This window comes from Salmo salar, chromosome 05, assembly GCF_965601325.2.
Source record: "Salmo salar chromosome 05, fSalSal1, whole genome shotgun sequence".
In the NCBI taxonomy this organism is placed as follows: domain Eukaryota; kingdom Metazoa; phylum Chordata; class Actinopteri; order Salmoniformes; family Salmonidae; genus Salmo; species Salmo salar.
This window is the reverse complement of record NC_138295.1, coordinates 29479642-29497500: the sequence shown is the minus strand read 5'-3', so window position 1 is coordinate 29497500 and position 17859 is coordinate 29479642. Positions and strand designations below refer to the sequence as shown.

At 42.9% G+C, this 17859-nt stretch overlaps 1 long non-coding RNA gene across 1 annotated transcript in view; it reads right to left on the bottom strand.

Moving 5' to 3' along the window:
- LOC145879502 (uncharacterized) overlaps positions 1-16164 on the bottom strand; it is a 59060-nt gene extending 42896 nt beyond the window's left edge. The window contains exon 1 of the long non-coding RNA XR_014392296.1: positions 15617-16164. This is a non-coding gene — a long non-coding RNA (uncharacterized LOC145879502). The remainder of the gene's footprint in view (positions 1-15616) is intronic.
- Positions 16165-17859: the final 1695 nt, after the last annotated feature.

The following is a 17859-nucleotide window of genomic DNA, read 5'->3' as shown; positions in this document are numbered from 1 at the left end:
ATTGTAAATAATGACGCCCGGTCTCGTAGCTGCTGAATGACTTGTTCTTGAATAGATAGAGATGTAATTGATCCCTATCCCAGCATGTAAAATCAACCTCGCCCACATCATTCTGACAGCTGGTACAGATTCTGTTAGGAAGTACATGGGAATGAAGGCCATCTGTCTTGATCATATCATGTCTTCACAATGTCTGTCTCCTGTGCTACTGTACGATGTAAACAACTCCATTTGTCAAGAAATGACGGACCTTGACTGTCATAACACACACACACTCACGGAGGCACACACACACACACACACACACACACACACACACAGCTCTCCTTTTCCAGAGAGTGACACCACACTACAAACGGAGTTACAAAACATGAGGAGGTTATCTTCCCTCTCAACTGTGTAGAAACAGTTTCTCCTTATACACAGTTGACTCTGCATCAAAATACAGTAACAGTTAAAAGTTTGGACACCTACTCATTCCAGGGTTTTTATTAATTTGCACACTTTTTTACAATGTAGAATAATAGCAAAGACATCAATACTATGAAATAACATATATGGAATCATGTAGTAACCAAAAACGTTTTCAACAAATCAAAATACAGTTGAAGTTGGAAGTTTACATACACTTATGTTGGAGTCATTAAAATTCGTTTTTCAACCACTCCACAAATTTCTTGTTAACAAACTATAGTTTTGGCAAGTCGGTTAGTACATTGACTTTGTACATGACACAAGTAATTTTTCCAACAATTGTTTACAGACAGATTATTTCACTTATAATTCACTGTATCACAATTCCAGTGGGTCAGAAGTTTACATACACTAAGTTGACTGTGCCTTTAAACAGCTTGGAAAATTCCAGAAAATGATGTCATGTCAATTGTCTATCAGAAGCAACTAAAGCCATCATTTGAGTCAATTAGAGGTGTACCTGTGGATGTATTTCAAGGCCTACTGTCACGTCCTGACCAGTGAAAAGGGTAATTTGCCATAGTAGAATGGTCAGGGTGTGGCAGGGGGGTTGTTTTGTGTGTTTTGGGGTTGGTTTGTTTCTAGGGGCATTTGTTCTAGTTTTCTGTTTCTATGTTTCATTTTCCTTGTGTGGCCGAGTATGGTTTCCAATCAGAGGCAGGAGTCTTTCGTTGTCTCTGATTGGAAGCCATTCTTAGGCAGCCTGTTTTTCTTTGGGTTTTGTGGGTGTTTATTTTCCGTTTAGTGATTGTACCTGACGGAACTGTTGAGCGTTTATTATTTTGTTGTGAAGTGCTTTTCATTAAAAGTAAAAGATGAGCACTATACATGCAGCGCCTTGGTCTAATCCTTTCGACGCTTGTGACACCTACCTTCAAACTCAGTGCCTCTTTGCTTGACATCATGGGAAAAATGTAAAATGTAAAATGTAAATGTAAAATGTAAAATCAAAAGAAATCAGCCAAGACCTCAGGAAAAAAAATTGTAGACCTCCACAAGTCTGATTCATCCTTGGGAGCAATTTCCAAATGTCTGAAGGTACCACGTCCATCTGTACAAACAATAGTATGTAAGTATAAACACCATGGGACCACGCAGACGTCATACCGCTCAGGAAGGAGGCACGTTCTGTCTCCTAGAAATGAACGTACTTTGGTGCGAGAAGTGCAAATCAATCCCAGAACAGCAGCAAAGGACCTTGTGAAGATGCTGGAGGAAACGGGTACAAAAGTATCTATGTCCACAGTAAAACGAGTCCTATCTTGGCATAACCTGAAAGGCCACTCAGCAAGGAAAAAGCCACTGCTCCATAAAATAAGCCAGACTATGGTTTGCAACTGCACATTGGGACAAAGATCGTACTTTTTGGAGAAATGTCCTCTGGTCTGATGAAACAAAATAGAACTGTTTGGCCATAATGACCATCGTTATGTTTGGAGGAAACGGGGGACGCTTGCAAGTTGAAGAACACCATCCCAACCGTGAAGCATGGGGGTGGCAGCATCATGTTGTGGGGGTGCTTTGCTGCCGGAGGGACTGGTGCACTTCACAAAATCGATGGCATCATGAGGATGGATAATTATGTGGATATATTGAAGCAACATCTCAACACATCAGTCAGGAAGTTAAAGCTTGGTCGCAAATGGGTGTTCCACATGTACAATGACCCCAAGCATACTTCCAAATTTGGGCAAAATGGCTTAAGGACAACAAAGTCAGGTATTGGAGTGGCCATCACAAAGCCCTGACCTCAATCCAATAGACAATTTGTGGGCAGAACTGAAAAGGTGTGTGTGCGAGCAAGGAGGCCTACATACCTCACTCAGTTACACCAGCTCTGTAAGGAGGAATGGGACAAATTTCACCAAACTTATTGTGGGAAGCTTGTGGAAGGCTACCCAAAATGTTTGACCCAAGTTAAACAATTTAAAGGCAATGCTTCCAAATACTAATTGAGTGTATGTAAACTTCTGACCCTTCTGGGAATGTGATGAAAGAAATAAAAGCTCAAATAAATCACTATCTACTATTGTTCTGACATTTCACATTCTTAAAATAAGGTGGTGATCCTAACTGACCTAAGACAGGGAATTTTGACTCTGATTAAATGTCAGGAATTGTGAAAAACTGAGTTTAAATGTATTTGGCTAATATGTATGTAAACTTCCGACTTCAACTGTATATTTGAGATTCTTCGAAGTAGCCACCCTTTGCCTTGATGACAACTTTTCACACTCTTGGCATTCTCTCAACCAGCTTCATGAGGTAGTCACATGGAATGCATTTCAATTAACAGGTATGCCTTGTTAAGTTTGGGATAGGGGGCGGTATTTTCACGTCCGGATGAAAAGTGTACCCAAGGTAAACTGCCTGCTACTCAGGCCCAGAAGCTAGGATATGCATTTAATTGGTAGATTCGGATAGAAAACACTAAGTTTTCTAAAACTTAAAATTATGTCTGTGAGTATAACAGAACTCATTTGGCAGGCGAAACCCTGAGGACAAACCATCCAGGATTGTTTTTTTTGTTGAGGTGACAGTATTTTCAATGGGGTTTCTATATGAATAAAACGCGCCAAATAAATGGACATTTTGGAGATATAACGATGGAATTTATCGAACAAAAGGACCATTTATGATGTTTATGGGACATATTGGAGTGCCAACAGAAGAAGATCTTCAAAGGTAAGGCATGAATTATATCGTTATTTCTGAGTTTTGTGTCGCGCCTGGCGGGTTGAATTATTATTGTCATGTGTTTGTTTGATGGGGTGCTGTCCTCAGATAATAGCATGGTTTGCTTTCGCCATAAAGCCTTTTTGAAATCTGACATGGAGGCTAGATTAATAAGAAGTTAGGCTTTAATTTGGTGTATTGCACTTGTGAATGTATGAAAGTAAAATATTTGTAATAATTTTCTTTGAATTTCATGCTCTGCAGTTTCACCGGATATGGTCGACACGTTCCGCTAGCGGAACCCCTATTCCAAACAAGTTAAAAGTGTATTTGTGGAATATCTTTCCTTTTGAATGTGCTTGAACCAATCAGTTGTGTTGTGACAAGTTAGGGGTGGTATACAGAAGATGACACTATTTGGTAAAAGACGAAATCCATGTTATGGCAAGAACAGCTCAAAGAGAAATGACACTCCATCATTACTTTAAGACATGAAGGTCAGTCAATCTGGAACATTTCAAGAACTTTGAAAGTTTCTTCAAGTGCAGTCGCAAGAACCATCAATTGCTATGATGAAACTGACTCTCATGAGGACCGCAACAGGAAAGGAAGACCCAGCGTTACCTCTGCTGCAGAGGATAAGTTCATTAGAGTTACCAGCCTCAGAAATTGCAGCCCAAATAAATGCTTCACGGAGTTCAAGTAACAGATACATCTCAACATCAACTGTTCAGAGGAGACTGCATGAACCAGGCCTTCATGGTCGAATTGATGCAAAGAAACCACTACTAAAGGACACCAATAAGAAAAAGAGATTTGCTTGGGCCAAGAAACACGAGCAATGGACATTAGACCAGTGGAAATCTGTCCTTTGGTCTGATGAGTCCAAATTTGAGATTTTTGGTTCCAACTGCTGTGCCTTTGTGAGATGCAGAGTAGGTGAACGGATGATCTCTGGATGTGTGGTTCTCACCGTGAAGCATGGAGGAGGAGGTGTGATGGTGTGGGGGTACTTTGCTGGTGACACTGTCTGTGATTTATTCAGAATTCAAGACACACTTAACCAGCATTGATACCACAGAATTCTGCAGAGATAGGCCATCCCATCTGGTCTGCGCTTAGTGGGACTATTTGTTTTTCAACAGGATAATGACCCAACACACCTCCTGGCTGTGTAAGGGTTATTTGACCAATAGGGAGAGTGATGGAGTGCTGCAGCAGATGACCTGGCCTCCACAATAACCCGACATCAACCCAATTGAGATGGTTTGGGATGAGTTGGACCGCAGAGTGAAGGAAAAGCAGCCAACAAGTGCTCAGCATATGTGGGAACTCCTTCAAGACTGTTGGAAAAGCATTCCAGTTGAAGCTGGTTGAGAGAATACCAAGAGTGTGCAAAGCTGTTATCAAGGCAAAGTGTGGCTACTTTGAAGAATCTCAAATATAAAATATATTATGATTTGTTTGACCAGATTCCATATGTGTTACTTCATAGTTTTGATGTCTTCACTATTATTCTACAATGTAGAAAATAGTAAAAATAAAGAAAAACCCTTGAATGAGTAATTGTTTCCAAACTTTTGACTGGTACTGTATGTCAGGGTATAAATGCTTAATTGCTTACAACGCTTCCTTTAAACAATGCCATGACATCATAAAATGTCTGACATACTGTGTGAGTTTTTTCTGCATGGCTCTAACCCTTACACTGAGGCAGAAATTATATCTATATTGGTCAGGAAAAAGGTAAGCCCCAAGCTGCATTTCTTTGCATGAAGACTTGCATTCATCAACCAAATGCTGTCTGGTATGTACGCAATTATTCTTTACATAAATCCGTGACACTCTGTTTAGTATGATATGTTACCTTTCATATGGTATGTATTAATTTGTGGAAGCCCATCATCCATTTCATATGATATGTTACGAATTTGCTGAACGTACAGTATGTTATGAATTGTAGCTAGGTGGCTAACGTTAGCTAGCTCGCTAACATTACCTAGGCTAGGGGTTAGGGTTAGTGTTAAGGTTAGCTAAAAGGGTTAAGTTTAGGGTTAGGGGTTGTGTTAGCTAACATGCTAAGTAGTTGCAAAGTAGCTAAATATTAGTAAGTAGTTGAAAAGTAGCTAATTAGCTAAAATTCTGAAGTTGTCTAAGATGAGATTTGAACTCGCAACCTTTAGGTTGCTAGACGTTCGCGTTGTATGACAACCCATCCACCCCGACCAAAACCCCCCCCCCCCCCCCCAGTCATTTTTGCATTAAGTAACCATCTTTCTTACATAACCGTACCAAACATAACATTTCATACTAAATTTGTTTTTCGGATTTATGTAACTAATATGACGAAATTCTCTGAGACCAGGTTGATGTACTGTATGTAAAATAAATGCATACTGGCCACCTTTATTGCTTCACAGAGTTTAGTTGAATTAAAGTTTGGCCTTTTATACCACAATTGCCCCCTTGACATAAGTTGATCCAATTTGTGGGCATTCTAACTAATGTTTATTTAAAATTGACCTGAATTGTGACCATCAGAAATAGGAAATGTGTGTGAAATGTGGCACTGTGTTACATTGAATGAGAATCCCTTGCTATCAGTGTGCCATATTGCATTAGAGTGATAGCTATTTTTGTAGTAGCGATAATACAATTTTGAAATTACATTTATTTTATTTCACAGTATACTTACATCTTCTGAGGCAACAGCAACACTTTTTTTAAACATATTGCTATGTTGGAGAAACAGATCAACCTAGACAAATCAGCTTGTGTATGTGGTAAATTATGCCTATTAACTATTGTAATGTAAAGTTGTCTAGGCTGTAGGCCGTCCTACATAATAATAACAATAATTGTTTTGCAGGTCTTGATGCCCTATGTTTATAAGGGTTTAACACTACGACACCTGTCTGCTCCCAAATGGGTGATATGATCACACAGTCTTGAGGTTATTTTAATGAGATGCTTTAACAATAACAACTCACCCTATTCTCTCCATGACGTGTTGTAGACTAATGTGTGTGACTCTCTGAACTGGAAAATAAATTGTTTCGAAGCAACTTTACCACAACTGTCGCTCCACAAATTGTTTTCAAAGCGGCTGACAGACAAACCTAGATGATTTGTTTCCTTTTAACCCAGAAGAAAAGCCAGAGGGAAATCACTTTGGCTTTGATTTCACTTCCAGCGATGTGTACGACGAGCGTCCACTCACACTACGTCTCTGTTGCTTTTGATAAATTTCACAATCATGTCTCCCTCCCTCCCTCCCTCCCTCTCTCCCTCCATCTCTCTCTCTCCCTCCCTCCCTCCCTCCCTCCCTCCCTCCCTCCCTCCCTCCCTCCCTCCCTCCCTCCCTCCCTCCCTCCCTCCCTCCCTCCCTTCATCTCTCTCTCTCTCCCTCCCTCTCTCCCTCCCTCCCTTCCTCCCTCCCTTCATCTCTCTCTCCCTCCCTCTCTCCCTCCCTTCCTCCCTCCTTTCATCTCTCTCTCCCTCCCTCCCTCCCTCCCTCTCCTGATATTCTCATCATTTTCTTTGTCTCCTTATTCTTCTTGACAGTCATTTTGATTACATTTTACAGATAGAAGGCTATAACGGACTGGTCTTTCTCAACATTGTTCTGGTTCCATGAAAAGAGGTGGCTATAATCTAAAGCTATTCTACACTCCAATACTAAACAACCCTTTGGTAATCAACGTTATCGGTTTACTGGTCCAAACTATGCCTGTGATTTTAATAGATTTTAACGCAAATCATCAAGATGAATGTGAAGATGGCTATGAATTGAAGACCATGCACTCTCAAATGGCCCTCTCCATAGTGCATGTTACGACCAGGACATGCTACCAGGGGTCTCTTCACAGCCCCCAAATCTAAAAGGAATTCTACCCCAGAAGCACCTTAACAAAAAATAACCCCAAGCAACACCAAAAAAAATTCCCCTTTTCTAAAGGGAGGGAAGGGAGGGTGGCTGCCGTCAACGACGGCACTGTGCTACACCCCCCCTCCCCAACCCACCTATTTCTGGAGGTGGCTCCGGCTCAGGCCATTCCAGGCTGTCGGGGCAGTCTGGCAGCTCGGGACAGTCTGGGCAGTCTGGCAACTCGGGACAGTCTGGCAACTCGGGGCAGTCTGGCAACTCGGGGCAGTCTGGCAACTCGGGACAGTCTGGGCAGTCTGGCAACTCGGGACAGTCTGGGCAGTCTGGCCACTCCGGCAGTTCAGGGCAGTCTGGCCACTCCGGCAGTTCAGCGCAGTCTGGCCACTCCGGCAGTTCAGCGCAGTCTGGCCACTCCGGCAGTTCAGCGCAGTCTGGCCACTCCGGCAGTTCAGCGCAGTCTGGCCACTCCGGCAGTTCAGCGCAGTCTGGCCACTCCGGCAGTTCAGCGCAGTCTGGCCACTCCGGCAGTTCAGCGCAGTCTGGCCTCTCTGGCGACTGTTGACTGGCGGGCAGCTCTGACGACTGTTGACTGGCGGGCAGCTCTGACGACTGTTGACTGGCGGGCAGCTCTGACGACTGTTGACTGGCGGGCAGCTCTGGTGACGACTGTTGACTGGCGGGCAGCTCTGGTGACGACTGTTGACTGGCGGGCAGCTCTGGTGACGACTGTTGACTGGCGGGCAGCTCTGGTGACGACTGTTGACTGGCGGGCAGCTCTGGTGACGACTGTTGACTGGCGGGCAGCTCTGGTGACGACTGTTGACTGGCGGGCAGCTCTGGTGACGACTGTTGACTGGCGGGCAGCTCTGGTGACTGTTGACTGGCGTGGCTGGGTTGACGCACTTGTAGCCTGGTGCGTGGTGCTGGTACTGGGCTTACCAGATTATGTACACGCACCTCCAGGCTAGTGCGGGGAGCGGGAACAGGACGAGTCGGACTGGGTTGACGCACTTCCGGGTCCGCACGAGAGACAGGAGCTGGAAACCCAGGGCTATGGAGGCGCACAGTCGGTCTCGATCTTACCTCCTGCACAACCCGTCTTGGCTGGATGGAACTAGTAGCCCTGTACGAGCGGGGTGCTCGTACAGGGCAGACTGGGCTGTGCAGGGGCCTGATGGTAGCCGTGCGTAGAGCGGGAGTTGGGTAGCCTGGTCCTCGGAGGCGTACCGGCGACCAGATGCGCTGCGCAGGCATCCTCCTACCAGGCTGGATGCCCGCTCTAGCACGGCACCTGCGAGGGGCTGGAATAACGCGCACCGGACTGTGCGTGCGTATGGGTGAAATAGTGCGCTCCTCAGCGAAACATAGCGCTCTCCACCCCATACGCTCCTCCATATAACCACGGGTAGCTGGCTTCCGGCTCTTCTTACGCCTAGCCAAACTACCCGTGTGCCCCCCCCAAAAAAATTATTGGGGGTGCCTCTCGTGCTTCTCCCTCAGCGCGTACTTGGCCTCGTACCTCCGCCTCTCTGCCTTGGCTGCCTCAATTTCCCACTGCGGGCGGCGATAATCCTCAGCCTGGTGCCAAGGTCTGGCCCCGTCCAGAACTTCCTCCCAGGTCCACTTCTCCCACCAGTCCAACTCGAATTCCCTCTGCTCCTTCTTCTGCTGCTTGGTCCTTGAGTGGTGGGTGATTCTGTCACAAGTATCTTCGTCTTCTGACGATAATGCGAAATCGTCATCAGAAAAGGTAGACCAATACGCAGCAGGTGTGCAGTTGTTCATTTTGAACATTTAATTAAATCAACACGAATACAAAAACAACAAACAAGAAAAACGAACGATAAACTGACAGTCTACAAAGCAAAGCTCAACACAGAACAATCACCCACAAATCACACACACAAACACACCCTAATATATGGGACTCTCAATCAAAGGCAGATAGACAACACCTGCCTTCAACTGAGAGTCCCAACCCCAATTAACCAAACATAGAAACACACACACCAGACTAACCATAGAATACAAACACATAGACCATCAACCAAAAACCCGGAAATACTAAATCAAACACCCTTTACACAAACACACCACCCCGAACCACATAAAACAAATACCCTCTGCCACGTCCTGACCAAACTACAAAACAATTAACCTTATACTGGCCAGGACGTGACACTATGTTGATTATGCAAATCATATTTGCTGGTCTGTGGTGTGTAATGAGCAACCAGATGCTGTACTTGACACATTTATGAAATTGCTTATTACAGTTACTAGTAAGCGTGCACCCATTAAGAAAATGACTGTAAAACGGTTAAACCCCCATGGATTGATGAGGAATTGAAAAATTGTAAGGTTGAGAGGGATGAGGCAAAAGGTATGGCAAATAATGTCTGGCAGCACAACCGATTGGCAAACATACTGCAAATTGAGAAATCATGTGACTAAACTAAATACGTTTAAACTATACTATATATAAAAAAATATATTTAAAAAATGATAGTAAAAAGCTTTGGAGCACACATGACATTTTGGGAAAAAAGGCAAGCTCTACTCCATTATTCATTGAATCGGATGGCTCGTTCATCACAAAACCAACTGATATTCAAATCTAATTGAATATGTCACATGCGCCGAATACAACAGCTTACTTACAAGCCCTAAACCAACAATGCTTTTAAGAAATTTTAAGGAAAAAAAAGTTAAGTTAAAAATAGAAAATAAAAGTAACAAATAATTAAACCGCAGCAGTAAAATAACAATAGAGAGGCTATAACAATAGAGAGGCTATATACAGGGGGTACCGGTACAGAGCTTGCCATGCGGTAGCAGAGAGAACAGTCCATGACTAGGGTGGCTGGAGTCTTTGACAATTTTTAGGGACGTCCTCTGACACCGCCTGGTAGGGAGGTCCTGGATGGCAGAAAGCTTGGTCCCAGTGATGTACTGGGCCGTACGCACTACCCTCTGTAGTGCCTTGCGGTCGGAGGCCGAGCAGTTGCCATACCAGGCAGTGATGCAACCAGTCAGGATGCTCTCGATGGTGCAGCTGTAAAACCTTTTGAGGATCTGAGGACCCATGCCAAATCTTTTTCAGTCTACTGAGGGGGAATAGGCTTTGTTGTGCCCTCTTCACGACTGTCTTAGTGTGTTTGGACCATGATAGTTTTTTGGTGATGTGGACTACTTTAATATTTTTTTTAATTGTCAAAGTTAGCAAACTTAGGCATTACATGCCAGCAACAAATGCTGACACTACACATTCAAGTATATCTGACAAAATTATGTAAACACACAATCAGGTCTACATGAAATTGGTTAAAAAGCAACAATTTTGTAGTTTTGGAATGGCCTAGTCAAAGTCCAGACCTAATCCCAATTAAGATGTTGAGGCAAGACTTGAAACGAGCAGTTCATGCTTAAAAACCCACAAATGTTGCTGAGTTGAAGCAGTTCTGCATGCAAGAGTAGGCCAAAATTCCCCCACAGCGATGTGAGAGACTGATCAACAACTAAAGGAAGCATTTTTTAATATTTTATTTAACCTTTATTTAACTTGGCAAGTCCGTTAAGAACAAATTCTTATTTACAAAAGGCAAAATGCCTCCTGCGGGGACATGGGCCTGGGATTTAAATAAATAAATACAATATAAATATAGGACAAAACACACATCACAACAAGAGAGACAACACTACATAAAGAGAGACCTAAGACAACAACATAGCAAGGCAGCAACACATGACAACACAACATGGTAGCAACACTACATAACAACAAGATGGTAGCAACACAACATGGTAACAGCACAAAACATCATACAAACATTATTGGGCACAGTCAACAGCACAAAGGTCAAGAAGGTAGAGGCAACAATACATCACACAAAGCATCACACAAAGCAGCTAGGTGGCACAACCAGTTATTGAGTGTAAGGATTACTTAACTTTTTTGCACAGGGGCATTGGGTGTTACATAACTTTGTTATTATTAAATAAATGAATAAGTATGGAATTGTTGTTATTTGTTTACTCAGGTTCCCTTTATCTAATTTTAGGTTTTGGTTGAAGATCTGATAACATTCAGAATCAAAAATATGCAAGAATAGAGAAAATCAGAAAGTGGGCAAATATTTTTTCACGGCACTGTATATCCATAAAAAAAGTCATGATTTTGACTGGCTGAGAAAAGCTGCCTGCCTGTCTGTCTTGTCCCAACTCCTGACACGTTCATTACTATGGGACAGCTGGAGATGAAATTTCAATACTGAAACAATGTTCCAAATGTCAGAGAGAGACAAATCTCCGCTGTTGAAAACCAAATGCAAATTAGAGATAATGTCTAGATGCTTTTAACAGTGGAGATCAAGTTTATAAATTGCCTGGCTGGGCTGATGAGACAGTGGATGGCACAGACAGATGGAATAATGAATAGGCATTTCAGTGTCATAGTTTTAGCTGTTGGTAATTTGTGGAATAGACACTGGCTGGAACTTGGTTTTAACCAATCAGCATCTAGAATTAGACCCACCCGTTGTATAATGTGTATTATGCACTCGGCCAATTTCTGAGTTTAGCCTTGAAATCTGGCATTACACACACCCCCTAGCAACATTGTCTCACTTTATGTTTTGTTTCTGCAAATGAATGTTTTGTCCTATTGTCAATAGATTGCATGTTTGCTAGACAAATGAAAGTGTGTCTTTAGTGATGTTTTGGGCAGGAAAGAATGCCTTTCAAAAGGGATTGTGGTTACCAGGCAACAAGGACAAAAAACTATCCGAGGCTGAAGGAACAAACCAAGGTTTTTTTTTCTTATTCTTTGCTTTTCTGTGTTGCTCTCTCTCACTCTATCACACTCCCTCTGCCTCACTTTCTCTCTCTTACACGCATTGCTATGCCTGGAACCAAAATCCTCTCCCAATCGGATTTGACCATGGAGAAGAGTCTTAGCCCAGTTCTTATGCTCACGTGTGGGATTTATGTCCAACTGAAATAGAAAAGAGCGCTTACGTACACTGGACAAGGTATTGGGCTGCTACCAAAATCTCAAAAGGTTTGCATTGTGGGATTGGAAGCCCAACTGGATGCTGTGTTGACCTAATTCAGGAGATAAGAAGGGTTCAAACACAGTGGGCCTACTGACTGGGTGAGGTGAAGGTTTCAAACACAGTGGGCCTACTGACTGGGTGAGGTGAAGGTTTCAAACACAGTGGGCCTACTGACTGGGTGAGGTGAAGGGTTCAAACACAGTGGGCCTACTGACTGGGTGAGGTGAAGGGTTCAAACACAGTGGGCCTACTGACTGGGTGAGGTGAAGGTTTCAAACACAGTGGGCCTACTGACTGGGTGAGGTGAAGGGTTCAAACACAGTGGGCCTACTGACTGGGTGAGGTGAAGGTTTCAAACACAGTGGGCCTACTGACTGGGTGAGGTGAAGGTTTCAAACACAGTGGGCCTACTGACTGGGTGAGGTGAAGGGTTCAAACACAGTGGGCCTACTGACCGGGTGCTGCGCAACATACACAAACAACAGAAATCTCCTTTGATGAGGAATTTACAAAGTGCCTTTGGGGCTTTCACAACTCGTGGCGAAGCACCAACATGTAAACACCTCCATCAGTCTGAACAGTTCATTACACCAACATGTAAACACCTCCATCAGTCTGAACAGCACCAGCATGTAAACACCTCCATCAGTCTGAACAGCACCAGCATGTAAACACCTCCATCAGTCTGAACAGTTAATTACACCAACATGTAAACGCCTCCATCAGTCTGAACAGTTAATTACACCAACATGTAAACACCTCCATCAGTCTGAACAGTTAATTACACCAGCATGTAAACACCTCCATCAGTCTGAACAGTTAATTACACCAACATGTAAACACCTCCATCAGTCTGAACAGTTAATTACACCAGCATGTAAACACCTCCATCAGTCTGAACAGTTAATTACACCAACATGTAAACACCTCCATCAGTCTGAACAGTTAATTACACCAACATGTAAACACCTCCATCAGTCTGAACAGTTAATTACACCAACATGTAAACGCCTCCATCAGTCTGAACAGTTAATTACACCAACATGTAAACACCTCCATCAGTCTGAACAGTTAATTACACCAACATGTAAACACCTCCATCAGTCTGAACAGTTAATTACACCAACATGTAAACACCTCCATCAGTCTGAACAGTTCATTACACCAACATGTAAACACCTCCATCAGTCTGAACAGCACCAACATGTAAACGCCTCCATCAGTCTGAACAGTTAATTACACCAACATGTAAACACCTCCATCAGTCTGAACAGTTAATTACACCAACATGTAAACACCTCCATCAGTCTGAACAGTTAATTACACCAACATGTAAACACCTCCATCAGTCTGAACAGTTAATTACACCAACATGTAAACACCTCCATCAGTCTGAACAGTTAATTACACCAACATGTAAACACCTCCATCAGTCTGAACAGTTAATTACACCAACATGTAAACACCTCCATCAGTCTGAACAGTTAATTACACCAGCATGTTAATTACTGACCACTCACTCCTCACTCACTTCACCTCAAGTCAGACGTCTAGAGTTTTTACAGAGCCACCGAGTGCTGTACAGGCACAGACTTCTGGCAGGCGGTGCCACTTCCCCCTCTCTTTCTGCCTTTTTTCCTGTGAAGGCTGAGTCTTTTTGCCTTGCCAACCCATGATTCATTAGCCATGCAACGTGGGCACAATAATTGAACACAGTGCAGCGACGATGTCACAGTCTACCAAAAAAAGAGTCATTGCTTTTCTCCAAAGGTATTTTTCCCTATTGGTTTATGCCATCTGAAGATTGATTCAGCAGAGACATTTTTTGAATTAATTATAATTTATGCAAGACTTCACATGAAAAACACATTGTAGAACTGGTAGAACCCGGTGCAGGCGAGGTGGTGCACAACTAATAAGACCTATTATAGACAGAGAGAGAGAGAGAGAGAGAGAGGAAAGAGGGGGAGAAAAACATTCATTGTGTTGTGGACTCAACAAACTATTGGAGCATGGGGTGTAAATTAAATCGGCCTGCTGTCGAAAGTTTCCCATACAAGAGAACCTTCCAGTCCTCAGTTATTTTCCTGTGCTGTGTTTACACACCTTCTCTGTGGGAAGCCGACATGCCATACCAGCCAAACGGATATTGACAGGAAGAAACAAATAAAGCACTGACCATATAGTATCATTTCCTGGAACATATCTCAAACGTTTTCTCCATGAGACACAGCTGCTGCTATTGGTGAAGCTTTCTGTGTGACAATAAGAAGTTATGTGTGCAAAGATTGAATATGAGATGTGATTTCCTCTCCCAGAAACAAGTAGGACAAAAGTAAACCCCTCGGACTGTCATTGTTTTTGGTCATTCGATTGCACACATTTGTTGAAACCTCCCTTCAGATTATTTTGTCAGAGGATTCTCTCAAGAGCTTCGGAAGCCCTCTTAAGAAAATGTGGAAATGTAATTTTGTCAAATGATCCGCACAGAAACCATGATCTAATTTAAAGTGATATCAAAGCCAAGGGCCTCTGCCGAAGTAAGGAAAGAAATTGTCTGGTACGAGTCACAAAAAGAAAACCTGATCAAAATAAGTATTTTATTCTAACAAAGAGAAGTCCCTTTCGTTTGCTGGTACCAAGCATCACTAGGTGTCTGGAAAGTATATGACTTAAAAGTAGCTATGTGACATACTCCAATAAGCACGTGTGATCCAAGGCTTAATTTGTGACGTGAAGGGGTGGCAGGTAGCCTAGTGATTAGAGCACTGGGCCAGTAACCAAAAGGTTGGTGGATTGAATCCCCGAGCTGACAAGGTAAAAATCTGTCGTTCTGCCCCTGAACAAGGTTTCAACAAATCTCTATCACTGTTCTTAGGCCGTCATTGTAAATAAGAATTTGTTCTTAACTGACTTGCCTAGTTAAATAAAGGTTACATAAATAAAAAGGTGAGTTCTAGACAGTCTATGTTTTTAATGTACATTTAAACGTGGGCTATAAAACCACTAATGAGCATAGGGAAGCAACATATTGATGGTAGTAAATCTACATATGTAGGATCTTAATTTGAACTATATTGTCATAGAAAAAGTATCCTTCAGCAACAGGATTTGAATGTTTAGTCAATAATGTTGCTTGGTCTATTAGCTGGCCAAAAGCAGGCTACATGAAAAGTGCAATACTGTTAATATAACTGTGTGTTAGTTTGGGTTTTCAGTGAATTTGTGTAAACCTACCAAAAGCGTGCTAGCATGCCAGACCCACCAATTTAAATGTGTCAAGAACGGCAATGCTGCTGCGTTTTTCACATTCAACAGTTTCCTGTGTGTATCAAGAATGGTCCAGCACCCAAAAGATATCCAGCCAATGGCAGGCCAGTGGTCAAAAACAGGTCATTGATGAAAGAGGACAAAGGAAGCTGACACAAATTGTGCAGAGCAACAGAGAGGCTACAGTTATTCAACTGACAGTCCAGTATAACATTAGTGCCCAAAGACCCATAAAATAATTCATAACTCGTCATACCTTGACACGGATGGGGTATGGCAGCCGATATTCCACTTCTTTCAGAAAAAAAACAAGAAACGGCGGTTGCAGTGGGCTACGGAACGAAAACCATTGACACTGGAGAATTGGAAAAACATTGCCTGGTCTGATGAATCCCGGTTCCGGCTGTTTCACGCTGATGGGACTATATATCCATCATGCCACGTGTCAACATTGCAGGCTGGTGGTGTGATGGTGTGGGGTGTGTTTTCATGGCACACATTGGGCCCCTCGGTAAAAGTGGACCAACATTTGAATGCCATAGGATATCTGACTATCATTGCCAATCAGGTGCATCCCTTCATGGCAGCAGTGTATCCATCTGCTAACTGATTTTTTTCAGGAGGATAATGCCCCATGCCACAAGGCTAGGATTGTCCAGGAATGGTTCCACGAACATGACCGTGAATTCAGCTTACTGCAGTGGCCTGCCCAGTCACCAGATCTTATTCCAATTGAGCATCTGTGGGATGAGATGAAACAAGATATTTGAGAGAGAGATCCACTGACATTACCAGCCAACTTGACACAACTGTGGGAAGCATTGGAGTCAACATGGGGCAGCATCCCTGTGGAACACTTTCAACACCTTGTAGAGTCCATGCCCCGATGCATTGAGGCTGTTCTGAGGGCAAAAGGGGGTGCAACTCGAGATTAGGAAGGTGTTCTTAATGTTTTCTACACTCAGTGTATTTCAACTGATCTAACTCCTGTTAGGGTTTAACCAACTATTTGTTAGCATAACCTATATAAAATAACAGAGAAGCTATGCCACAATATTAAGTATATAAACTATAGATAATTGAATACTGCTATATGTTAGAGTAAGTGGCTCATGTGATGGTGGGTCATGTGGACAGAATGATGATGCTTTAAAACAGGGTTTTGCAAGAGCTTTTTGCTGAACAACAGCAATAACAAGATAATGGGTGCAATGTAGGGGTTTTAGAGAACTGTGCATTGGGTAACAAGGTGTAGGCAGCTGACTTAGTGATAGGAGGTTGTGAAACCCATCACAAGGGGAGCATGTGAGGAACAGGTAGAGTGGAGAAACAACAGTATAAGTAAATCACTGGAAATTGAGTGGTTGCTGACTCTTGAGTATACGCTAAGAAGATAAGATCCAACGCCAGGCAACATGTGATGCGTCACGAGGTTGGGACCAACCTGCACGCCAACGATAGGCTGGAGTAAGTCTAAACCACACCCAGTCTCTACTCTGACAGGCCCATCAAGGAGTGGGAACTACGTCTGTCAAGAAGTATTTAAAGAAGAACTTGTGATGACATTTCAGTTCTCTGTCTGCCCTGCGTGGTGTTACAGAGAGACCGTATATACGAACATCATATTTTCCATTTGTACTAACATTCTATTTACTTAAAGATGAATTAAATAATCATTGCAAAACTAAGTTGCATGGTTTGTTTATATCCTAATACCAGATTCGAATTGACACTCCTATCTAATCCTTCCAGATCTTCAAGGGAGAATCAAGCACTGACCTTGGGGCAGATAGAAGCCATTCATAGCCAATGATGGCCAACGATTTGCGATGATGTCAGTTGAGTACATGTTACAAAGTAAATATAGAAAGTGGGTCGAGACACTCACTGGTCTTGACGTAACTTCTATTTGTAGAGGTGAGGGGAGAAAAACACTAGGAGGGAAATTAGGTTATGGTGGCATTATTAAAGGATGTGCTCTCTGTTTAAGAGGGGATGTATTCCGCCAGACGCTGCAGGAGAAGAAGAGAGAACTCATCAGGAAGAGGTTAGACCCGAACCTCTGGAGGGGCCCAGGCATCCAATTACTCAGTCCTCCAGACTTCTGTACATCACACCCATTTAGGGGTTAAGTACCCATCCTGCAAAGTCTGTTGCAAGGTATCAAACGTGGACCACTTTTTGTAAATTCATGCTCGCACGATATTCAGTCTATGATTGGGTTGACAAGTCAATCTGATGAATTAAAAGGGAAATGGCATTTAGTGTTGCTCAGTGTTGCTGTACCATATCATACATCAAGACATCAAAAGAATCTAATTAAAAATGGGTGACATTTTCAATGAACTACTACCCTTCATTGATTTGTGGTTATCAGACAGCAATTGCTTTAGTGAATTACTTTGATTCACTTATTCAGTTCTTATTTACAGTATATCTTTCTGCCATAGTTTGCACCTGAAACTCATGCTGTGTTCTACCCTAACTAATCATTAACCT